We start from the raw sequence: 26,377 nt of genomic DNA on the forward strand, positions 1-26,377 counted from the left end.
TAGACAGAGAGCCAGCATCATTCTAGTTTTCTTGGGATGTGTCAACTGAAGCATAACTTCATTAAAAAGTTGGACCTACTGAGCAAGAAAACACTTATCAGACAAGTTATTCAGCAACATACATAATCTTAAAAGTGCCTGGCAAGGAAAGCAGCATTGAAAAGTAAGCCAGTGGCTCTCTAGCCTGCCTGTACCTGAGAAACAGCTGGGGAGCTTTTAAAGCCTCATTTCAGGCTAATTAGCTGCCTTCATTATGGCTCCTTTTGGTTCATGGTCTTTAAGCTGGAGGCCCCAGGAGTGCCACTATTAGTAGGATCTGGGAGCTTATAGCGTGCATTACTCTCCATGTCACCTAGTCCTTCCAAGTTTGAAATCTGGGAATGTGGCTGGATGACGCTTGTTGCACCAGACCTCCAACTTGATTTCAGTATACATCCATGGATGCTTGGGAATCACTGACTTCTAGCCCTCAGCTTTGACTTCCAGGACTTCTGCATCTCAGAGGTAAATCTGGCTACAATAGATGATGATTCTCTCTGGCATCTCAGCACCAACAAGTGCATGATATTGGGAGTCTGGAAAGCTCTTACTATGTACCAGCCCAAGTGAAATCGCCCTCTAGAGTGAGAGTGAAGCTCTTGAAGATGATACTGTGACCTATGACACAATCTTCTCTTTCCTCCAGAGCCTGCAAACCTATCCCAGGGCCTGGAGTGAAACGAATATTTTTAGTAGAGGGTAGAAGAAAGCACTGAAGATTCCTTGCTCTTATTCAAAGAAGCAGATGCTATGATTATGACATCATATTCACCTCTAATTTATTGCTTTAAAGTCTCTTTTTAAAATAAATAATCATTTTACAAATGCAAAGGGTTGCAAGGTTTGCCTAAGCAAATGTTATTTATCATTTGTGCCTCTGAAAATGTGATAAGGAGGGTTAGCATGGTAACATGGAAGATCTTACCCTGCTCAGGGAATGCTCTAGAAGCAGATTGTGTTACCAGAGCCCACAGAGCATGAAAAAAAAAAAAAAGCCTTTTGGTGGCTATGACTTGCTATACTGTTCCAGCAACAGGGAAGACTTGCTCCAGTCCTGAAAGTAACATGCCTTTTAGAAAATACAGATTTCCAATGTTAGAAGAGGTGTGCACGCTTCTTCTATACTGGAGGGAAGGAGGCTCTACAGCCTGGTCCACAGTCACACTGCCGGGCAGAGCTGCTCTGGGACTATGACATCCTCCCTTTGCACCACCTGTGAAAAGTGGGTCACGGACTTCCTGGACATTGCAAGTCCAGGGCATTTCGGAGGCCAGGGATATCACAGGTGCTGTTAGGAAGCAGGCAGGCAGCCAGAGCTCTTTCTTGGGCTTTCCTGCGTGCTCCCGCCTCTGCTGAGTGCCTTCCCATTCCAGAACTGAATTCTCACTCTATTTCCTTTAGCAATAATTAACAATTCACACCTCATTTAGCATTTAAAGAAATCAAGCTAGGTGTTCTTTCTTTTTCTTTCTTTCTTTCTTTCTTTCTTTCTTTCTTTCTTTCTTTCTTTCTTTCTTCAAAGAAGAGAAAGCAATCTGAGATAATTCAGAATGTCTCTCTGCCTTTACAGGCATCAAGGCTGTATGTTTTGATCTGTGGTTTAAATAGACAAGAAGAAAATTGATGCTTCTTGGGTAGTAGGACATCAGGGCAGCTAGACAGGCGTTGTGTTGAGGGAACTGCCATCGGCAGTTAGTTAAAAGTGAGAGAAAGGAGTCTAAACTGAGTCTCCCGATTCTGTCTTCAGTGTCTTCGGAGCCTTCTGGGGGCAAAGTATCTTCCCTTGGAGTGGCTCCCATAGTCATGGAAAGGAAGTGAGGGAACTGCTGCCCCTCCCCTGACTATGGAAGGAGATGACGTTGTCGTCTTGATCGTGTTGGCTTTAAGTAGTGTATGGTTCTAGAGATGTGCTCTCAACCCTCCTGATGCTGCAGCCCTTTAATACAATCCCTCGCGTTGTGGTGACCCTCCAACCATAAAATTATTTCATCGCTACCTCATAACAGTAATTCTGTTACTGTTATGAATTGTACATGTAAATATCTGTGTTTTCCAGTGGTCTTAGGTGACTGCTGTGAAAGGGTCGGTGAACCCCCAGGTCAGGGTTAAGAACCACTGTTCTAGAAGAAGCGTCAAGTATGCCTTTCTGATCATGTTTCATCAAACTAAATTTTGGGAAGTAGCTGCTTACTCATTAGAGAACCCAAACCCAAATTCTCGGTCACTATGGGCTCCCGCTGCCATCAAGTAGCACAAAGAAGAGCTCAAAAGGCAAAGGAAATAAAATGCCACATTAACACTGAATGGCAGAGTTCCTCTTTCTGGTCTACCTCACACAGACTCACACACGCATGCCACTACCCGCAGCTTCTTTATTTTGCTTTAGACCGTCAGCGTCTCGGGTGTGGTCTGTGTTATTTCCTTTTCTGTTGATGTGATGAAACGCCATGGCCAAAAGCAGCTTGAGGAAGAAAGCGTTTTATTGTGACTTAAGGCTCCAGAGAGATAGAGTCAGTAATGGTGGTGAAGACTGGCAGCAAGCAGCAAGATCAATAAGCTGGCTGATTACCTTTTCCACAGGAAGTAGAGAAGAGCAAGATGTCTGACGCCAGCGACACACTTCCTGTAGCAAGGCTCCACCTCCTGAAGGTTCCAGCACTACAAAGGAGGGACCTAGTATTCAAGTGCAGAACCTTCCTAGGGGTTCTCTCTCCCTCCCTCCTTCCCTCCCCCTCCCTCCCCCTCCCTCCCCCACTTCCTCCCCACCCCTCTCCACAGCATCATCTCGTGCTTTTTCAGTCTAGAACTACTGTCTTAACCTCCTCCTCCGAACAATGGTTTATTCAGCTGTGGATTTCTGGGTCCCATACTTCCCCTGACCTCTGTTTGGTCCTGGAAACCCTCACACATTTACATATTCCTATGGTCTGAGTAAATTTGCAACAAAACAAAACAAAACAAAACAAAAAACCTAGATCTGTTGATGAAAACAGTTAAAAGTTGCTGCCTTGTTCCCTGTATCACTGTCCCTCTTGAAAGGTGGCAAAGTAATCACTGCCATTTTTAGTTTCCAGCTAAGAGAGGGTCCACCTGGGTATTAGTATCAGTTTGGGTTTGTCAGGAGTGCCGTTTATGTTCACAGCAATGTCCCGTAGGTCAACGCCAGCCCTCCCCAATCGAAAAGGGACAGAAATAGCCCAGCTGCCCATGTGCTGACTTGGTGGGGGGCATGACACAAAGCCCTGTGTTGTGGTCTGTCACAGCCATGTGTAGAAGGGAAGCCCAGAAGTCACTCTCTGGGAAGCTCTTCTGAGTTTTAGCCCACATGTAATGAAATTCAATTTTCTTTAAAAATCAAATTTGTCACTAACCATAAATATTTTCCTTGCATGAACAGTGATGACTGGTAAAGATTGAATTTAACATTATTTAACTTTCCACAAAAAGAAATCAGTTAATCGAATTAAAGGAAAACTGAATCATCTAGCTTTTTATTAAAAATATCGCAACGTTGTTATTGCATGAAGAAAGAATGAAAGCTGGTAAAAAAAAAAAAAAACCAAGCAAAGTTGTTAAAACAAATAGGACTTTGTGATGCTTGTGGTATTTTTATAAGAGGTGTTTTATGGTTTCTGAGTTCATCAAGGAAAAACCCGTGCCCTTTGTAGCAATTCCCTGTACAATCCTAGTATCCAGACTGAGTGAGGTGGGCTGATGACCACAGGAGGCTCTGATGGAGCGTGTCTTGTGATGTGAGTGGCATTCTTCCTGGGAGCATTGTGGGAAATCATAGCTATTGCTGAAATGAAGTAGCCTTCTCAGCAAGGGCCCCCAGTCATCCAAATAGGCTGGTTCATTTCATTCAGGAAGAGGGTATTAGTTTCTTAATACTAATGCAATCAATTGTCACAACGTTAATGGCTTAAAGCATCAGACGTCCCTTATCTCCTGGTGTCTGCGGGTGAGGACTGTGGCCACAGCTTAGCCAAGTACTCTGCTCATGGTCTTCCAAGGCTGGGGCCACAGTGCCTGTCCTGTTTTAGTTCTCAAGTTCGAGTCCAAGCTCATTGAGGGTGCCAGCAGCATCCGTTTCCTTTGTGATTGACATGCTAAGCGGTAGTGGTTTATTTTTCCTCTCTAGCTGTAAGCTGTGACCTCTCTGGGCTCCTACAGTCTGCTCTGAGGCATCGCCATGTGGCTGTCTCCATAGGTAGTTCACAGCATGGCAACTTGATCATCTCCAGATCAGCAGGAAAAAAAATCTCTCTCTTCAGGCTGCTAAGGAAGATTCTTACACGGCATAACTCAATCCATGCCTCTATCTCACCCAACTTGGAGTCCCACTCCCACTTAAAAGCAGCACATTGTGTAGGCCGTGTGTGCCAGGAAATAGAGAGAGACTGGGGATGTCTTAGATTACCGACCTAACATAAGAGGGATGGGCAATAAAACTTGAGCATCCACCATATACAAACTATTTATATTCATTATTTATGTTTTAGAATTGGCTTTGAGGTGCTTGGGATTGACCCATGTTTTTCAAGATCAAGGAACCACAATATATATATAATGTCAGGCAAGCTTTGTGGCACAAGCCTGTCATCCCCGTTGCTCAGCTGACTGCGGTGAGACGATTCACAAATTCAAGTCCTGAAATGAAGTGAGCTCAAGTTCAGCCTGGGCAATTTAGTGAGGGCTTGCTTTAAAATTAATTAGGGTGGGGATCTATCTTAGTGGGACAATGCTTGCCTAACATGCCCAGGGACTCCAGTTTCATCCCCAGTTACGCAAAGAAGGTAACTGTTAGAGACACAGCATCTAGAGCTAAAGAAACATTGGTCTACCAAGAAGAGACTTGATACCCTATGATCATATAGAGGGGGAGGTAATCCCCCTCAGGAACAGTCATAGGGGAGGGGAATAAGGGGAAATTGGGAGGGAGGGAAGAATGGGAGGATACAAGGGATGGGATAACCATTGAGATGTAACAAGAATAAATTAATAAAGGAGGAAAAAATAAACAGGTAAATAATAAATAAATAAATAAATAAATAAAGTTAAAAAAAAAGGAAACATTGGTCTGACATTGCAGTCAAAGACATTTAAAGCATACCGTGTGGCCTTAGGAATTGATAGATGGCCCACACAGAAGGACACAGGACAGGCACATGGCATGTAAAACCACTTAGTGATGTGTCTTCCTCCGTTCTCCTAGGGGCCAGTGCCTTGTAAATGTAATGTGTGTACACTGAAGTGACGAGGTGAGGCTCTTGTAAAGCCGATTAAAGTTTAGCCCCCCCCCCTCCAAAGTGAGTTGTCCAACTCTTAAGTTTACAGCCGAGCTTGGCAAATATCTGTAGAGCTGTCTATTTGAAATTCACTGAAGGAAATAAAATTAATCAAGTAGTGTTTGAAACAATAGGTTAAAAAGAAAAAAAAAGAATCCTCATAGTAAAGAAAAACATTGAACATGTATTGACCAGCATGCAGTGCCTTCCTTTTGCTCTTACTCCGACTTTCTGCCCTTCTTGTAACTCTTCTCTCAGAAGCCCACCTGAGCATCCATGAAGTAAGTGGTCAGGAGACCTCATGCTATCGATAGTAATTGCTCTAAGTCACACTTTATAGGTTTGCACGGGGCTCTGCAAAGAGCTTCTGGGCTGTGGAGGAAGCAAGGATCGTCCTTGGCTTGGGAGCTTCCAGAAGCTTTTTGGATCAACTCAATCTTTCAAGGACCCAACTGTGGATTTGTAATGACCGAAAAGTTTCTCAGGCAGATGTTTTGCCTCTGGTGTGTGTGTGTGTGTGTGTGTGTGTGTGTGTGTGTGTGTGTGTCTGTGACGAGGATCTTGACTCTCTTCTTAGCACTTCCGCTTTGACTCTTTTGATCAAATTTGCCCATGAGTAAAATTGATGAAAGGAATATCAGCTCTCTAGCCCAAACTTTAAAACCGTGGTGGTGAAGGAGCTTCACTGAGCGCTCCCATTGCTATGGACCCCATGGCTTGCCATTTGTCCCTAGGATTATCACACATGAGAGCCACTTGTTCACCTAAGGGCTTTTTTCTTCTTTCAAAAGAGCATTATAGCTGAGAAATTAGTTTCCAGTTAGCATTGTCAGCCCCTCTTTACTATTTTAAGCCTTCATTACACTAAATAAGCAAAACATAAGGAAGGATTATTAATACATAACTTAGAAACACTTAAGAACTTACCACATAGATCTATAAACACTCGTGGGAGGGTTATGTTGAGGGCTTCTCTGTGGAGGTCAGGTAGGGCTCCTAGCACCAGTTCTCCTCCTCATACTCCTGAGTCCTGAGACTGCAGGTGTTCATGGCCACGCCCAGCGTTACAAGTTTATATGAAGTTGTCATGACACATATTATTCAGTCTTATGTTATACATTTTCTCTTAATCCTTTTTTTCCTCCTATTTACCAACATTGCTTTGTCTTATAACGCGATTTAAAGATTGTTCCTTGTTTTCTCTTGTAAGTGGGTTTGTGAAGATCCAGGTTGCCTTTCCACAACTTCTCTTACACATTAAATTCCCTTCTCCATTGGGTGAACCTGTTTCACCTCTCACCTGCCAGACAGACCCCAGTTTGCTTAACCAGGCCTGGCTTTGCCTTTTGTGAACATGGCTAAAGAGGCGACGTTGAAGTCTTAGGATCTCTTACTCTGTGTGACCCTGCTTGACTGTTCTCCTGCCTCCAATAGAACCAAGGTTCCAACAGCACAAGCTCCTGTTTGGTTCATCCTGTGCTATTCGACTCTTATTTGTTGGATCCTGTTACTCCCATTAACGTATCAGCCAGAAAGCAAACACACTTGTTCTGTAACTGTCAGCATGAGGGGCAGTGCCTAGGATATAACTTGTGAACATTGAAAGCTAGCTGCTGAAAGAAGTCCCTCAAGGAACGGGAATTAAGAGGGAACTCATTATAGGCCCAGCCAGTGTGTGTTACTGCCCAGGTATTTATTGATGGAAAACCTGGCTTAGACAGTGGGAGTTAGAACAGGAAAAGACAGCATTGACACGCTGTAGGGACAACCCTGGGCAGAGCCTATGGGAGTGTGTGACGATGTGTGTGTGTGGTTGAAGGATGGATGCAGGATGAGCTGGAGTCAATGGCGAGGCTGCGTGCTTTCCGCTTAATGGTTGAAGGGAGGTGAAGGCTCCTACCTGAGAAGCAGCAGGACAAGAACAGATGCTGGAAATAATTAAATATTGGTTTGTTTTAAATAGTAACATATCAAGACACACACTGGGAAAACTTGTATCAGTTACCAAGTTGAAAAATTCTGAATCACTTAAGGTTATTTTTACGGTGTGTGCACGCGTGTGTGTATGTGTGTGTGTGTGTGTGTGTGTGTGTGTGTGTGTATGTGTGTGCCTGTCTGTCTGTCTGTCTGTCTGTCTGTCTGTCTGTCTACTCTTTCAGGAGTCAGTGCTCTCCCTTTCCCATGTGGGTCCTGGGTTCTGACAATTCAAGTTGTCAGGCCCGGTGCCAAGTGTGTAACCCATTGAGCCATCTATCTCACTGGCCCGCACATAATTTTTGGATCTGTTCAAAATTGAGTAGGACTGTGGACTAACATATCTAAAAGCAACAAAGATGTTGTTGTTAAGTTAATGAACAATTAGGCTAGTTCTGTGAGCAGTGGCTGAGGGAATGATGTTTTATTAACAGAGGCAAGGGGACGCACAATGTCTAAACAATGTTTTCTGCAAAAACCTAGAATGCTTTCTTGCATAAAGGCAGCAAGAATAATCCCTAGTGAACCAAAGAGTGGAAGCTATAAGGCCTGGAAGATGCACATATTCTTGATTGAAGAATACTTTTAGGGTAACAACTGACCAGAGATGAAGGAGACGCTCACAGGGCTGGACTGGCCATTGCTGACTTGCCACTTCAGGAGCTGGGCTGTGCGGCCATCAACGCAGGCTTATGAGGTCTTTTAGTTTGTTCTTTTCTTCTCGTGAGCTTTGCACCTCAGTCTCCAGGTGCTGGGATCACAAGTATACATGGACATCTAGCAAGTATTCTCGGATTTATTGCAATTGTTCTGTGTTTATCCAGTTTGTTTTGGAGCTGGCTTGCCATATTTACCCACCATTTTTGGTTAAAGGAAGCAGACAGATACTGCGCAAAAAGACCCTCTTGGTTGCTCACTATGGGTTCTAGTCATTTTGGAAGCAGAAGTACCAGAATTAAGTTGCCTTTGCTTTTGAAATCACCCCTCAGTGTGCTTTCTTTTCTTTTTTTCCCTTTCTTTCTTTCTTTCTTTCTTCTCCTCTCTTTTCCTTTCCTCTCCTTTGCTTTTCTTGTTAATATGGCACTTCCATCAGAAACGCAAGCTATTTTGTCATTCTCCTTTAGCAGAGAGATCTAATCAGCTCTTTTCTATTTTGGCTTCCAAGAAAATCAACCTGATACAAACTTTAAATTGAAAGGTTTCACCTAGCATGGCTTCCAGGCGCCCCTGAAGTTCCCCTGTTCAGACCCAGTTATGCAAGTAGAGAGAGCTTATCTCTGAGGTTCGCTGTGGGTGGTAGAGGCAGCCTTTATCTTTGTCAAGAGTAATTTCTCAATTCTGACGCCTTTTGTGTTGGAATTCTCAGGATAACTCCTTTCTTTGGCTTGGAAGATCTCTTTGGAATAATACCTGGTGCTAGGGAAAGTGGTTTCAGGGCATTTTGGCCTGGAGGTGATGGGAAGCCCTTAGATGTTTGTAGAAAGTAGAAAATATTCTGCAGGACATATGAGTTGTTGATATTAGACATAAGCCAAGGGTTTGGAAACCTTGAGCCTTTAGAATTCAGATAGTAAATACATGCTACGTGCAAGAGAGCGGGATTCTTGACTCAGCACTTTAAAATCTCATTCTTCCTTGAATGTGCTCTCTGAAGCCCTTCGAGCATTGGCCTTTTGATAGCGATTTCTATATTAAAAAAATCACAATTAATGAAAAGTGTTCCATTCTTTTTCCTCTTTCCTATCAAAGACAGATAAGTATTATCTTCTACAAAATAAGTCTTAATTTATCATCTAACCAGTTTGCTTATAATTTTGAGAAATATAGAAGGAGTGTGGGCACTGATAGTTTAAATGGCAAAGCATCAACATCAGATGGTGAAACAAGGAAACACATGGGGAAAAAATGTGTAGCCAATACTTTATATCTTCTAGAATCCAAGAAATCATATGAAGCAACTTTAAGAATGACTTATTCCAGCCTCTTAGCTTTAGTTATGGATGCTAAGGTTAGTTCTGAGGGTTACAGGTGCATGGTAGAGGACTTGGAAAGCTCTGAGTTTGAATCTCAATATTCTGAAACAAACAAACAAAAATTTATTTTAAAACTAAAATTGAGGCCGGGCGTGGTGGTGCACGCCTTTAATCCCAGCACTCAGAAGGCAGAGGCAGGCAGATCTCTTGCTGTGAGTCCAGGATAGCCAAGGCTACACGGAGAGACCCTGTCTCGAAAAACAAAACAAAACAAAAATTTCTTTAGATATTTCATGTGGTTCAAACCTTACTTGAGTTTCTGCATGGCAATCCTGTCTAAAATGAAATCTGTGTTTGACCCAAGTTAAATATCATTTCTACCTTGAATTATGTCACATCTTCCAGTTGTATTAATTTTCCTTTCAGCCTCTCTGGACCACTTACATATATATCAATTTATACATTGATATGTGTTGGTTTCACAAAGAAGATCTGATTTCCTTATGAGTAGAAACTACACATTCACTACCCACCCTCCAAAACTCTAGCAGAATGCCCATGAAAAAGAGGGGATCCTAGATTAATATTGAAATAAAACAAATATCTAAGTTTATTGGTGGAACTAGGCAATAGCTTGCCTCGGGCTCATCCCTTCATGAATAAGATATTGAACTCTGAGCCAGGCATGGTGGTGCACGCCTTTAATCCCAGCACTCGGGAGGCAGAGGTAGGCGGATTGCTGAGAGTTCGAGGCCAGTCTGGTCTACAAAGTGAGTCCAGGACGGCCAAGGCTACACAGAGAGACCCTGTCTCGAAAAACAAAAAAACAAAAACAAAAACAAAAACAAAAAGATATTGAACTCTGGCCTATAGCAGTCCTCGCAGGCTGACTATTTTAAATCCTGAATCTCTTTAACACCATCTTCCACCAGTCTTGTGAAAGAGCCAGGAGAATGGGTTGTAATTAGATGGAAGAAGAGAGAGCCGTAGATGTGCAGTACATGATCTCAGACAGAGAAATGAACCGAAAAGAGATCGTTTTCAGGCACACTCATTATTCTTCATTTTCTTACATGTGAGCTTTAATTTCTGTTTCCTCTTTTTCTCCCCCTCCCTTTCTCTTCAACCACACATTTAATTGGAATGGCCGTTTCTAGAACGAAGCTTCTAGAAAGAGCTAGTGAGTGTTGCCACCTTCTAGGAACTCCCAGCCTTGTGGATGAAATAAGAAGTGACTAAGATGCAAAATCAAGTCAATATGAAGTGAGACACTCTCTTTTCCTGTAGCGAACCCAAATTATGCCTTAGTCATCCAGAAGATGAAGACTGGTTAGACCCACAAGAACACTGAAACCGGGAGGGAACCCGATGGGCCTGAGTAAGGAAGGCTTTTTCTATCTGACTACTCTGGACAGCATGAATATGTTTTTGGTTTTGGCTGAAAAAGGAAAACTTAGGTCTTAGGTATTCTCCGTGTCTGGTTACGTGGGTGGGTTGAGTGCACCTTGATCTGAGCAAACATGGGATACACAGAGTTAGTTTTCAGATGTCAACAAGCTTGAGAAGGACCCAGCTCTCACCTCTGCAGGCAGCTGCAGTAAGTGGGATGTCTCTACTTGATGGAAAAGGATAAAAGGACACCGTTCCCTGCCTCTGAGTTTCAGTCACATCTGTTCACTGTCAGAAGATGTGCTTTAAGGGACACTCGGTATACTCTCTTAAATGTGTCTCCTTACATATCTTTACTTATATCCACCCTGCACACCCCAAATGAAGCAGGGACAATTCTGCTCCTGTTCATATTTATCCCCAAATATGTGGGACATCCTGAACTACATGTTGTGTTATTTTGTCTGTCCAGGTACAAACTGAAAGCCCCAAACCAATTCAGAGTTTTATATTTACTGATGACTCAGACTGTGTTAATCCTCACTGTGTATACCATGCAAAAATGGCATCGTTCTTTCGCCTCTCTTATTGCCCAATGGAAATATTACTGAAAAGTTCCCAGTTATCATATGATGATAGAAGCAGCTCCCACTTACTTAGCATATGCTATGTGACACGGAACATGCTAAGTTGTAATTTTATGTGTTTTCTCACTTCTTAAAAATAATCATGTTAGTCATTTTAGTCTCACTCTGATGGCGATCAAGAGGCAACCAGTTAGCAATTAATCTAGGGTTCTGCCCTTACTTGGTCCAAGAATCACAATTTAAGCTCAGGATTCTGACTAGAATCACTGTTCTATTCTGGAAACATTCAGTTCTTCTCGGTCTTGCTGTGTCTTGTGTAAGCGTCTGACTTCCAAACACAGCTAAGGATTAAAGTAAATGTGTGGACTGTGTCTCTGTCTCTTGCACTTGCTGGGGTGTTAGCATCTTTTTTCCCCTGCACTATGCTTTTGGTGTCTTAGAATTCTCAAGTCACTTAGGAAGTTATCAAAGACTACACATATAGGATGAAATGTGGTACTTGATGAGCAAAATACAATGTCACAGATTTCCTAATTTTATGCTTAGCATATTCTCAAAGTTGTCACAAGATTATTATATTGTGTCTTACCTCACTTATTTACTTTATAGCCGTATTTCTTCATTTTAAGGAAGCAAAGAATGGGGGTGTCATGGCTGTCTCTCAGAAGACATTGTGTACAAATGTACCCTAAGTGTCTGTTGGGCTAAATGTGGAAACTGATGTGGGGTGTGACTGGGTCGGGGGGGGGGTAGGGTGGGGGTCACATTCCAGAGACCTCACTGGCATCACAAACACTCAGAGCTGTAATTAAGGTTGTGGTGCTCAGAACGGGGCAAGAAGGCTCAGTTCGTATGAAAAGTGAGGCCACACACACCCCTGACTCTGTGTACCTCATACATCCATTGGTTGTTTGGTTCCATCAATTTACTTTTATTAATCAGCAACATGGTCCCTGAGAGTCAGTAAAGCAGAAGATCCAGGTCTTGAAATGCAGGATTCATAACTCTGATATCAGCACCTGTGTGCGCCCTTCTCTTCTGCTGAAAAGCCTTTTCTTAGTCCTATTTCTGGAAGGTTCTATCTCACTTATCCATGAGTGGGAAGTTCCCATTTTTTTTCTCATGAAACCTGGCAAGGTCCCTTCAGCTGAGAAGAGCAACCTTCTAAATGTCCCTGCACAAGCCTACTTCCTATTAGGATGTGTCTCGTTCTGTAGTCACTGAAGCAATCAGGCTCACCCACCAGACAGTAAGTTCTTTGAGGAGGGAAATTGTGTCTTATGTCTTTATATCTTTTACCTGCTAAACAGTTAAACATATGTTAAGTGTTCAGTGATGGGCTTACATTCACTCTTGAAGAAAAATTAAGGAAAATAAATATACTGGTATACATATTTTAATATGTTCCCTACATTTGTGTGTGTAACAATTATGTATATATAAATATGCATACATAAACACAATTTAAATATGTGGATATATATTTTATATATAGTATATTCAATATGCACACACAATGTTAAGTGATATTTTAATTTTGGGGGGTTATAATATAGCTACATCATTTTCCGTCCTCGTCCATTCCTCTCTCGAAAACTCCCATCCCATGTTATCATGTTCTCTTTCCAGTTCATGGCCCTTTTTCTTTAATTGTTGTTACACATATATTATATACATAACATATATAAGACATATAATGTATATGTTTTATATATGTGTGTGTGTTTCTCTCTCTCTCTCTCTCTCTCTCTCTCTCTCTCTCTCTCTCTCTCTGTATTCCTAGATATATAAATACCACCTGCTCAGTCCATACCATGTTACTTACATGTGTATGTATTCAGGGCTGCCCACTTGGTACTGGATCACCAGCTGCTGTGCTTTTCCCTGGGGAGGACCACTTACCATGCTCTCCGCACTCCTTTGTTGCCTGAGGCTCTTCGTCTAAGTGTGTGGTTCCTTGAGCTCCCCACTTCCATGCTAGCATGTCTACTGGTGTTGTCCTTGTTCAGATCATGTTGAGGCGGCCATATTGGTGAGACTTCATGGGTATAGCCTCTGAAGTTTTTAGGGGACACAGTCTCCCAGCAAACTCCTGCAAGCTTTCTGCTCTCTTCAGAAGTGATCCCTGAGCCTTGGGTGCAGGAGTTGTTTTGTAGGTGACTTGTCTAGGACTCGGCTCCACAGTTCTGGGTCTTCACTGTGTGGTTTGCTGTAATGGTCTCTGCCTGTTGCAAAGAGAGGCTTCCTTGATGGGGAGCGAGGACCACACTTCTCTGTAGGGATAAGGACAAATGTTTAGAGTACAGTTACGAGTGATGATGGGTTGGAAAAGGGATGGTTGTCGATTCTCCTCCAAGGTTCATGACCTCGCAAGCCCTGGCTAGTTAGTTAGGTTTCTCTCTTGAATAGACCTTAAGTCCAGATAGAGAGCTGTTGGTAGCTGTGTGCCACTGCTGCGCCTTTACGGTCATAGTGCTGTGCTGCTGTTGTTTTACACACCGTTTTTAAATGGCAAGGAAAGGAGACTGGCAAAGGGACAGAAGAAATACTTTCTGTTATCAAATTTCATTAGATAGGCTTAATAATTGTCTATAAATAATTTAGCAGGCTATAAATATAGGATGTGAGATGTGTAGCAAACAAAAATAAGTGTTCACGGACTTATTTCTCCCATATGTTAGTCAAATTATATATATTCAAGGCAGGAGAATTAATTTCTTCTCTACATTTTCCCCTCGTGGCTTTTAAGGATAACGTGCAGCCCAATGAATATTCCCACAACAACTTGCTAGTTGTGTTTAATTGACTATTTGAAGCTAAAGAAGTCCAAGGGGTGAACTAATTAAGGGATTTTTTTCAGCCATCAGATGCTCCAGCCTTGAAGACGTACATTAAAGATGGCTTCTGTCTTGGAGTGCCAGGTGAAGAAAATCTGAGACAAGGCTGCTGTCTTGTCTCTCAATGCCTCGCCTGTTGCTGATGAGCAAGATCAGATGTTTTGCAAGTAGCACTACTTGGTGCTCAGTGGAACATCTCATGAGCAGTGCAAAGAATTCTGTAATTTCGTGGTATTTCTACAGTTACAACGAGAATCCTGTCCCTTTTTATCTACTAACTAACCAGTAAAATACTAATGTTTTTAAAAGTCTGCAAGCCAATCAGGAACATTCGAAGGAAAGCGTTGATAGCCATTTACAAAGATTTCCTAATTAATCTGGTCATCTCAACTTAGAAGGATCAGAGGGAGGAAAAGGTTTAAAGGAAACAAAACAAATCACATTGGTATGTTCAGAGCTAGAATGTTCATGCCCCCATCTACTAAGTGTGTGGCTTCCTGTTTCTTCAGCTGCCATGTAAGCTTCTGTTTTGCATCTACAAATTAGGCATTTAAAAGGACCTGAATACGTCTTACTGGGTGGTTGTGAGCACTGAATGGAAAACCCCTTTCATTTTAAACTGTGACATGTCGTACATGTTAAATTTCGCTAGTCCTTTTAAGAAAAAGTCAAAGACGTGGCCATTAACTGATAAATTAACCTTATATGGAAGAGCTCACCAGTCTCAGAAGAAGGGAGCTAGCTGAGCTGTATTTCTGCTTGCCATCAAGAGCTATGTGCCTGAAAAGTATGCCACACCTTCCCCAGTCATCAGTTTCATCGTGTTTGAAATGAAGGCGTTGGCCCAGATGATTCTTTGGGCTCTTTCCATTCCGGCTCTCATGTTTGATGCTTCTATCTGAATCACTATCATGAAAAGTTGAATACATTTGTTTTCTGGATGACCCCAAGGAACAGAAAGTTCAGTACTCACCCAGGCTTTCTAAACAAGCCAACAGCAGCTATGCGTTGAAATGCCAACCCTCTGAGCTCAATGGCTTACTCCCAAGCTAAGTTGCTCTTCTAGGCTCATGCTTATAAGTAGCTCCCTGACATTGCACACTATGAAGAGAAAATCATTGATTGACATCTTAAGGATGCTGCCAGTACATTTAAAAAAAATTTCACATACATTTTATTGACTTTGGGAGAACAGATTAACAAAGCCCTACACATTTAATTACAGCCATCATGTGGCAGGGAGCTCTCTGACAGTGATGAAAATTAGTATGACACACATTGAGGCCCGACTGTACTTCAGAAGCAGGATGTCTTGTCCCCAATTTTGAGTGAAGGGAAGTGAGATTCTGCAGTGTTACAAGGCTCAGATAAGATTAGAAACTCATGGGAAATTAGCGCCGAGGTTCGCCTAAGATGATCAAAAGTCTGCAATAGGACAATGTGTTGTTCTCCTAGTTTCTTTGTTGGGATTCTTTACATCAGGGCTTCCTAGCTACATATTTTAATTTTCATACAGGAAAAGAAAAGCCCATGAGCCATAAGCTCCATCATGGTTGCCACCAGTATCACCAGAAGACTTGGGAGATACAGAGGGTCTAGAAAGAGGGTGGGAGACTCAGGCTTGCATACTGCCCATGTGGTCCTTCCCTTTACCAGCTCCGTAACCTGTGCCAAGTCATTTCCCCCACTCTTATCTCCAGTCATCAAAACCTGAAACTAAAATTTAATTTGCTATCTCATAGTGTCCTGGGCAGAAGGAAAGGGATCCACCGCAATTTGTTTTGCTTAAGGGAAGCAATGCTGGTGAACGTAACAGGTCTGTGGTCACAGGGGTTAGATGGGAAGGATTAGCAGTGGTCTGCACAGACTCATGTTAGCCTTGAGAAAATGGACCCCATAGAGAGGAAAACATTACCCAAGATCCTATTTAGTCAGTATATCAAAGGAAATTTATCTAAAACTGGGGATGAGTGCATTATAATCTACTTTCTGTTGACTTTCCTCCCTATAAAGTGGTTTTTCATTGGATCTGAATTATTACAAAATTTGTCATCAATGGCTAAGATTGCCTGATGCATATATATGTATATATGCATATCATTCATTAAAAATCAGCAATCAAAATTTCTAAGTTCTTTGATTCCCCCTCCTCCACCGCAGTGATAAGGGAAACAGCAACATTCTGTCTTGATCTGTCTCCAGAGAGAGCAGAATCATTCTCTCTCTCTCTCTCTCTCTCTCTCTCTCTCTCTCTCTCTCTCTCTCTCTTTTAATCCATCCTCCCTCAGCACCGCTATCTCTAGGAGGGTACCTGAGACTGCACATGCTTCTTGTCCTTTGGAATCCCAAGCTGCCCATTGCCATTGGCTCCAGGACCATTTTCTTGGGGGGCGGGGCTTCAACTATAAAGACCAGCAGTTATTTTACATTAATTCTTTCATAGAGAAGTAAGCTGATGTGGAAAGGTCACGACCTTTCTATGTTTATGTGGCTTTCCTACCTACTATGGACACAACTACTCTCCAGTTTTAAGGATAATGTCTATATAGTGGTAAAAAAAAAACCTGCCAATCTAGAAATAGAATGATTGCCTTTCAAAATTCCTAATTGCATGAATGTGACATTCATTTTCTGTCTAATCTCACTTTATCTTCTCATTGTGCTTAGTAACATTGAGTTAGCAAATCATCTTTTGAGGGTTTTTTCCCTCTCAGTTTATAGTCAGTTTTCTTAAATTGATTTTAGTCTTTTCTGAGTTGTGGTTCTCATCTATCTTTCTAAAATATAAAATTAAAGATACTACTGTAAAAGCTGTAAGAGTAGTCAGCCATAGTGACAGACACTTCTAATCAAGTACTCGAGAGGGTAAAGCAGGAGGAACGTCGTCGCTTGGCAGGTGGCCCACACCACATGGTGAGGCCTTGCTTACAAAAATGTATGTATATGTTTTAAGTATGTGTAAAATATTCAAGAATTTTCTTTCTACCACACATTAGGTCTCTAAATTTCTTCCTCTCTCTCTCTCTCTCTCTTTCTTTCTTTCTTTCTTTCTTTCTTCCTGTCTGTCTGTCTGTCTGTCTGTCTTAAAGATTTTATTTATTATGTATACAATGTTCTGCCTGCAGGCCAGAAGAGGGCACCAGATCTCAATACAGATGGTTGTGAGCCACCATGTGGTTGCTGGGAAATTGAACTCAGGACCTTTGGAAGAACAGCCAGTGCTCTTAACCTCTGAGCCATCTCTCCAGCCCAGGTCTCTAGATTGCTATTATTGATGGTAGGTCTTGTAGAAAATGACACAACTTCATGACCAGTGTTTCAAACAAGTGTCCTTCCTGACTTCAGCTTTCTCATTGTAACATGTGGGTAGCAGTGTGGGCCTCATAAAGATAAGGGGAAGAGGCTGTCAGGGAGAAAGAGCATAGTGCCTGATGCACATGGCTCCATGTGGATCTTGCTTTCTACTCCAGTCTCCTCCTAACACTTTTAGCCCATTTTTGGAATACAGAGACTTAAAGAAAAAAGTCAATTGTATCAGGACAGACATCAATGGAAACAGTTGAGTAGAAAAACTGAGTTAAAAAATTAACCTCACAAAATTTATGATCCTTAAATAAGATCATATACTTGTGTTTGTTCCTAAACAAAAGAAGTTGCAATTCAAATCTTAAGGTTGGGGCTGGAGAGATTGGTCAACAGTTAAGAATAATTGTTGTTCTTCTAGAGGATCAGAGCTCAGTTCTTAACACCCATATTGGGTCACTCACAATTACCCATGACTCCAGTGCCAGTGACTAAACTCTTGACTGGCATGTTCAAATGCTCCATAAAAATATAGTGGAATTCAAATTATATTGACTGCATTTAAACGAGTTGCAATATTTATATTTTCAAATAGATTTACAGGGTACCAAAATGAATAGATTTTTTCGCAGGCAAATAAGGTAGTTCATATTACCAAAGCAATGTGTACAGGAAATGGAGTGCTGTCAAAATCTGCATGTACTTTTTATAGGCACATAATGAAAAGTTCTCAAGATATAGGAAACTGCATGTTGTCCCAAGTAACCAAAGCAATGTTAAGGAAGAACAAAGTTAGGTATGCCATTCTGATCTTAAAGTGTATTACAAAGCTAGAGTAGTTAAACCAGTATGGTGACAGTGTAAAGATAAACATAAAATCCAACGGTACTGAAGAAATCCAAAATTAATCCATGTCAACTGACCAACCACAAGGTTGTTTGTTATGTAAATCAGTGGACAAAAACCATTGTGTATACCTCTGAAAGCAAAGAACTTTTGTTTGACATTTTCGGAGGCATGCATATGGGAGCAGAAATGGGCACTATTATAAAGTAATAATTCTCAAAACTTGATGAGAATACATTTTCCCCCCACAAATGTTCATTGCTACCACATCACCTCCTTTATATTTTGCTTCTGTAGACTCAAGTTACAGTTTTAAGTGAGGGAAATTTTGAAAAGTTTTGCTCAGAAGTGTCAGTGCTTTCTTCACTACTCATCGTTCTAATGCCTGAATTTCTCAGAAACACAGTGGGTCAAGGAAGCTTGATCTTAAACCAAGATGGCGGCATAGCTCTTACCTGGGCAGTCAGTTCTCCAGTACCAAGATGGTGGCCTAACTTTTAGTGTTCTACCAACAGTTTTTGTTTGTTTGTTTGTCCATTGTTGGTTTTTTTGTTTTTGTTTTGTTTTGTTTTGTTGATGTAGTTGAAAAACGTTTCCTTTCCAATCAAGCCCATGACAGAATCAGCTTAGTATTGAATGGACTTCTGTATCCACAGTGCATGCAAGTATTTCTGCAGTAACTCATGAGTTGCTGTGAATGTAGACTGACATCTGAGTCTTCTGAGCCCTAACCCAGGGTCAAAGGCCATCAAGGATAGTTTTCTTTTTAAAATAAAACTTCTGTCTCATTCCAAAGGAGAATGGCAGCATGGGAAGCCCACTTCCTTCACATGGTATGTTTTGCACGGTTCAAATTAGGAAACATAAGACTTGCCTGAAATTATATAAAGACGCATGAAGATAACACAGTAACTCTGAGATCAAATAGTTTATCCCCCCTGCTAAACTGTAGGTGCAGAGGAGTGTTTCCTGTGAGAATGAACTCATCATAGAGCTACAGCTTGGAGGCTCCCACTTACTCTGTACTTGCGTGGCACCAAGTGCGATGTGGGGCCTAGCCTAAGTGTTGTACTGACGTGTTTCTTTGTTATAAGCAACATGGAAGGGATGGGTAGGAGTGTGACTATAAGATTTTCCGAAAGCCAATTTATATTGCAGAGGTAATTATAGCCCAACTAGGTAACTTGTCTCCCTCCATAGTTTCTGCCTGACTCTGTTTAAAAGAGGATTGATCTCTTCATAGACACTTTTGAGTGTAGAAGTATCTCTCAAAATCCAGTTATAAGGGAATGCCAGCCGTGCTTTCTAGATTTTTCTGATATATCTTCATAAACACAGACCCCCCTCTTTTTTTTCTGATTTCTGAACCTGACTTTGTATTCATGTAGGTATCAGCCATTTATGTCCCTAGAGCTTAGCTAGGGTGTATTGGGATAGCATTAATAGAAGTCAGGAGGTAAGGGAAACCTCTTCCTAGATTTAGACCAGTTCCCCACTTTTATCAGCTGTACACTTCCTGCTTATTATAACCGCAGCTTAAATAATGCTATCAGAGAATACAGGCGATACTGTTACTAATAAAAGATTGTCTAGGTGTTTTGTTTAGCATGAATTTTGAACTACCTTTATTCATCTTGTACATTATTTTTAAGTCACATTCAAAACAATACACTTACACGTAGCTAAAATGCTCAAAATGCTATACAAGGGTTTATAGTGACACAACTGTTAATCAGATTCTTGCCCCCAAATTCTACATCTAATCTTATCTAGAGAGCACATTTAAGATGTTTTCCTTTTGCACTGGATCCAATTTGTCCGGAAGCCAACTTTTAACTCTTGTTCTTAGTAAATAATAAATGTTTCTGATTAATTCTCTTTTAAAAGCCAATTATAACTGCTTCCTTGTTTTAGGGAAGAGATGAGATTGCCAAAAAAAAAAAAAAAAAAAAAAAAAAAAGCAGAGAAAGGCATGCACTTTCCAGCACCATAGTGGTTAGTGCATTCAACGAAATGGAAGACAATTGGCTGGCTCACCTGTCATGAAGTCTCAAGTCTTGTCTAACTGACCACAGTATGTATACATCCTGTGAGTTGATGGCCTTGTGAGATCTCCACTAGCTGACACAATGAACCGAAAGATTAATATCCTATCCAAAATGTTGCAAAATATTAATCAGTCTTTAAATATGAATGCAGAAATATTCTTGCATGATTATCTTATCCATGCCCCGCCCCCAACATGCTATCTGAATATCTAAGCAGGAGAGGTGCATCTATCTCTCCATTCACCCTTCCCTCCCTTCCTTCCTCGTTTTTGGGCTTGAGCTTTTGAGTCTCCCAAACATTCAGCTGTCTAAACCAATGCTCCTTCGATGCTGGTCAGAATATGCTTGGTTAGCAAGGAAAGTGGGCACAAAAGAGAACACTTTCCTACGAAAGAGACAAGTGAGCCAGGGGGTTTGCTAGGTGCTTTCTTTTTGCTCTCCTAGAATTAGTGACCATTTTTCTTCTTTGCTTCTGCAGTATTATGAAGGAAGCTCTCCAAATATTTTTGATTTTATGGTGAATAGTCAGGCCAACTTAGTGACGCCTTGGAGAAGCCTTGTTTCACCCATGCTTGCTCAGGCATCAGTTAATTCTTTACCCACATGTCGTCTGATTTTAAAGTTAATGCTTCAGCTTCAATATATTGCTTCAAGTATTGGGGGGGCCCTACCTAGGAGTCATTTCATAAGTGAATAAACTTAGGCTCAGTTGATTAAATAGATTTATTCGAGGATAAATTATTTACTCTAATGACATGCTTATCTTGACTTGCATTTTATTTCTAGAGTGTTCAAAACCTAGGACCAAAAATGGCTTTATCTGTTGCTTTGTCTGAATTGTCATTAGATCCCCTGGTACGTTTTTCTAAATGGATTGTATATTTCAGGTACTTAAAGTAAAATCAAGTATCAAGTACAATGTGTCAAAGGTTAATAGGATCTTTCTATGATTGTTTGCAAGTTTCAGAGTGCCCAGTGCTGTGTGCAGCACAGAGGACAAAAGTATGATTTTATTATGATTTTGAGTGTCAGTCATGTGCTATTTCAACCAGATACGTTCCCTGGAAATTTGAAAACTAAAATTAGAAATGAGAGCAACTAGGAATGGCCTGCGGAGAAGGCAGCGCAGAGAAGGTGGGTACCCGTATAAATACGAGAATTGTCAAACCATTTTAAGGCCACCTTAATCGTACGCTGAGACTCAAACATTGGTTCATCATTTTATCTCACATCTTTGTTTCACGGTCTTAACGATCTATTCTAATTATTTGCCTATGAACATGAGGATCAACATGTTCACCATTGTGTGTGTGTGTATGTGTGTGTGTGTGTGTGTGTGTGTGTGTGTGTGTGTGTGTGTGTGAGAGAGAGAGAGAGAGAGAGAGAGAGAGAGAGAGAGAGAGAGAGAGAGAAAGGGGGGAGGGAGAACAGAAAAGATAAGCCTAGATATGAGGAATTGTTAGAGCAGAAAGCAGAAATCTGAGTACAGATGCTTTCTCGTGCTACCAGATTTTAAGATACCTCGAATCAAGGCATATAATCTTCTAGTGTATGTTGTTGAAACAAAATAATTCACATGGGAATATGGAGGCAATCTTGCAATCTTGCAGAGATTGTTTTCTTGCTATAAAGAGTGAATATGCCACACTTCTCTTTGGGATGGCCTAGTCATCTATTTGACTTTAAAAGATACATGAGTGGATGGATAAATTTTGTTACATTAGCACTAGAGAGTGAGCTTAAGGTCTCAAACATACTAAGCACGCGTTCTTACACTGAGCTACAACCAAAGCTGTTGGATGGACTAATTAATTCCTTTATCCAGGTCTCCGGTGACTATTTGCTTTGTCAGAACCCTGTCCTTGAGGGTCTTGCCCTAGAACAGGGACCTCCTCTTCTGTAGGCAGAGCCAGCACTGGTGTCATGACACCTTCTGGGAAGGAAGACAATCATGTGTGTGCCCGAGCAGTGTGCAGTACTTAGGAACAAGAACGAAGGAAATGGAAAGTTCGTAACCGAGAATGGCTAAAAACAATCCGTCACTTTAGCTTTCCAACCCAGAGGATGTAAAAGCCACATGAGGACAGGAGGACTGTAGCAGAGGCCAGTGCAGGTTTCCATTTGGAATCACCACAGTTTCCCTCTGTGCTGTTTCAATTAGGGCAACATAGATGTCAAGGTTACCAGGCCTAGTGTAACTGTTAGAATCTCACTGTGTGAGACCGAGAAGTCACTCTACTAAGTATCCATTTACACAATTAGGTTATGATTGCCTCCTTAACTCTAGTTAGAAGTTTCCTGAGTCTTCGTAGGAGAACACGTGGATGAACAGTGGTCAACAATAAATCGCAAGGGTAGCTGGGTGTGGTGGCGCACGCCTCTAATCCCAGCGCTCAGGAGGCAGAGGCAGGTGGATCTCTGAGTTTGAACCCAGCCTGGTCTACAGAGTGAGTTCCAGGACAGCCAGGGATATGCAAAGCAATCTTGTCTCAGAAAAACAAAATCAACAAACAACAAACAAACAAAAAAAAAGAGAGAAAGAAAGAGCTATAAGGGTAACAGAAATGGCAATTATATTTTTAATTGTGAAATTCATTGCATGATTATAATTATTGGTGACATTCTATTTTTATTGGCATACAATATCAAAATCGTGATTAATGAGAATCCCTGAAAATGAACTAATTTGTGTCCTACAAACCCTTAGCTTTGTGTCTGGGTTGAGAACTTGACCTTTCTGTGTCCAGTTTCTTCATTACGACAAGACCGCCTTAGAGGACTGTGCCAGTAGCTGCGATGCATTTAGGGTGTTCAAGAAACTAACCGCTACTATTTCTAATTAAAACAGACATGCGTTGAAACGTGAACATTTCTCTTTTTAAGCAGCAAAGACATTACTCTTTATCTGTCATAAATGGAAATGAAATCTCTTCTTTCCCTGTTTTGAGAGATGTCCAACACCTGCATGCATATGCAAAGGGTAATTCCAAGAACAAACTTGTTATAAAAAGAAATTCACAAACTAGTAGAAAGTTCTTGTTCATGTTGCTTTGCCCAGCATCCTTTAATTGACCATCTGAAAGAGGGAAGGGGCTTGAAGTACAGGGACTGTACAGGACAAATGCTAGGAGACAAGCTCTCCTACCCCACACACCTGCTGTGGTCAAGCCCAGGTTGCCAATATTCCTGGACTCAGATGTGCAGAGGTGGGCCTCTGTGTTTCCAACAGACAAGGACAGTGACAGCATTTTACAGATGAACATTGTCCCTGTCACCGCGAGGCTAGTCGTTCACTTCATGCAGACTTCCAGTCTCCATTAAAGACCTTATGTCTGGGAGTGAAGTGTTGATGGGTGTGAACCACAAAGCATAGTTTCTTGTTTTGAGAGGTCTGTGTCCTATAGCAGGGGCTCGATTTGAGCGGGCAGTGAAAGGGTGCCATTCCCTGGCCGTCTCATACCGCACATCGTTGTCACAGCCTTTGGTATTCCAGGCCCTTGGTGGTGGTCTCATTGAACCACGCTGCAGCTGTGGTTCGGACAGGTTAAGCAATTTATCTAGTAGCTCATGCAGAATGGATGATTAAGAAAAGATCCCAAAATGAACATGGTGGCACGGACTGTAAGGCTGATGAGTGTAAGAAGATGGTAAAAGTGTATAGAACAGTGGTCATCAGCCTGTGAGACGCGTCTACTTGGAGAGTTGACATAAGCCTTTCACGGGGGTCGCATACCGGATATCCTGCATATCAGACATTTGCATTATGATTCACACAGTATCAGAATTATAGTTATGAAGTAGCAAGAAAATAATTTTATGGTTGGGGGGTTTTCACCACAGCATGAAGAACTGTACTAAAGGATCATAGCATTAGGAAGGTTGAGAGCCACTGACTGGTCTAGAATTTCCCTAGGTTACTGACAGCATGACCTGAATACTAGGTGCACTCAATACAGTGTTTAATAAAATGGACGTGTGAGGTAATCCTAGTTTGATTTGGGAGTTGGAAGATTTGGCCTGTGAGCAAGCCAAAGACAATTAAATCTGTGATTTTTTTTTAAATCTTAAAATATGCAGATGACTAATGCTGTCTATATTTTGTTTGACTGGAGGTAAGAGATATAAATACAGCTATATAAGAATCCTTCTGATGTGTATTTGGCAACTTACTCTAAAACTAAAACTTCCTACTCTTGATGACTTCAAAATTGGAAAGGGACAATCTTCATTTATTCTAAGAAAGACAGCAGAGGGATCAAGATTCGGCTAGGCCCGAGAGATCACAACCATTAGGAGGCTGATGTACCTCCACATCCACAGACACAGAGAGCAAAGGAATACATCCTGGGGGAGCAGCGGAGAAAGGCTCAGAATTCAGTGAACCAGATAGACAAGTTTTGAACCAATTCACGGAAACTTTATATATATATATGTGTGTGTGTGTGTGTGTGTGTGTGTGTGTGTGTGTGTGTGTGTGAGTATTATGTATATATGTATATGTGTATATATGTTTCTTCTGAGTTCAGTCTCCATGAACTCAGGACCTAGATGGTTAGGACCCCCCCCTTCCCCCCTCCCAGATTTCAGTGTATTTGTTCCTTCTACTGAGGAAACGAAGCAGATGGCGATGCTGGTGCTGATGAGAAAATGCACTGACAGTTGCACAAGTGAGAGGTGAAAAAGTCAAGTCTTTGCTTTTTCATGGAAAACCCAGACATCCCATTCTTTTAATGGAGATCTAAGACAGGACCAGCGTGCATCTCAGAGCCCTGGCATTGCTTAGTCTTGACGTGCCAAAGCTGACAATGACATGTCAAGACGAGGGGACTTCAGATAGCAAGAGCTGACTTTTTCATCTGTCCTTCCACAAGTTTTCCTTTGCTTCTGGGTCTCTTCCCTTCTCCATCAAGCACCCACAGCCTATAAGAAAGTGAAGGTTTGAGAAGGCATGTCTCTTTATAGTTCGGTTTGAGGGGAGAGAGAGAGAGAGGCAGAGAGTTGCAACTTAGAGGAATGTGCCCAGTCCTGAGAGCCTGGTTCTGTTCTTCCAGCACTGTCTATATGCATTGCATGTATACAGTGAATGGTTATATTTTGAGACCCGGAGAAGTTTTTTTTTTTTTAAAGAATCCTGATGTACACGCTTCAGTCATAGAGATTTCTGTTTCATATTCCCAAAGACTCTCACAGAGAATCTGCATTTTTAGAGCAAGCGTTTCAGGTGAATCAGAGGCATTCAAAACACTACCCATCAACTCTTGCATTCATTTGGTGTTTTCCTCTTGTCAAAGTGCTTACGTGTGGACATTTCTGTTCTGTGAGGTAGGTGGGACAATTATCTTCCTTGTGAGGATGAAAGGAACCAAGTTGAGTTGATTTCCTTAGGGCCTCGTTATATATATCTTGTTCACTCCTCTTGAGAGATTTTCCCCTTAGATGACCTTTTTCTGTTTGGGTGTTGATTTGCAAAAGACAGCCCCACCCCCTCCCCACCCCGAGCCAGCTAGCACTATCTGTGCCTGCCTTGCTGAGGGTTGAGATGAGTGAGTCTTCCTGTAGCCAAGGAAGGAAAATAATTTTATTTGTGGCAAATTGAACACTTTCCTAATTGACTGTGCTGCCAATTGATTTCAAGCAATCCCCTTTGTCTTGTAGCCTGGGGGGTGGGGTGGGGGCGGGGTGCATCCCTTTCGCCTCTCTTGATCTGTGTTGCTCAAGTTCCAGGAATGAACCCATCACCCCCATCCAGAAAAGCTGAGGTGCTGCTGCAAGGGCTGTGCTCTCCCTGTTGACAACTGCTCCCCTCACCCGCCTGTCACACCAGTCCCTGCCTGCCAATCTTCTCTTTGCCCAAGCCAGTTGCCAGGAAGGGCAGTGTTGGGTTGTGAGACTCACACCCCTCTGTCTTTCTGATAGCCCAAGTGAATCTCAGGTAGACCACCGAATTTGTACCTCCACTTAGACCCACATTTCTTGGGATGCCTCTTAGTCTGGGCCCATTTTTTTTTAAAGTAAAGTCTTCAGGGCTGGTGTCTTCCCCCACCTCTTAGGAAATTGCCAGTATATTCCTGTCGCTGCTTGGAAATCACCCAC

General features: G+C 41.8%; 1 protein-coding gene across 3 annotated transcripts in view; it reads left to right on the top strand.

The window, feature by feature from the left end:
• Positions 1-26,377, top strand: part of FGF12 (fibroblast growth factor 12) — a 551,642-nt gene that overhangs the window by 263,926 nt on the left and 261,339 nt on the right. The gene's annotated exons all lie outside the window — the stretch shown is intronic.

The sequence above is a fragment of the Acomys minous genome (assembly GCF_964271855.1).
Source record: "Acomys minous genome assembly, chromosome: 11".
NCBI classification, from domain to species: domain Eukaryota; kingdom Metazoa; phylum Chordata; class Mammalia; order Rodentia; family Muridae; genus Acomys; species Acomys minous.